Here is a 239-nt window from a genome sequence, read left to right as displayed (position 1 = left end):
AGTGAATTCTCATCCATACTTGAGAGAGATGCATACAATGGGGCTCATTACGGGTTTGCCAAAGTGTTGGAACTGCATAGGAGGCAGTGTAAGAAAATCAACAGGTCAACACATAGTTTACAATTGCCATTTTTATTCTATTTCTAAGTTTGCCAAATAAAACTGTGTTTTTCCCTCAAAACTGATAATTCAAGGACATATTTGAGACTATCAAAATCAACAATGTTATGGAAATGCTC

The sequence above is a fragment of the Ambystoma mexicanum genome, chromosome 3p (assembly GCF_040938575.1).
Source record: "Ambystoma mexicanum isolate Mex_15411 chromosome 3p, UKY_AmexF1_1, whole genome shotgun sequence".
Classification (NCBI taxonomy): domain Eukaryota; kingdom Metazoa; phylum Chordata; class Amphibia; order Caudata; family Ambystomatidae; genus Ambystoma; species Ambystoma mexicanum.
This window is presented reverse-complemented; position numbering follows the sequence as displayed.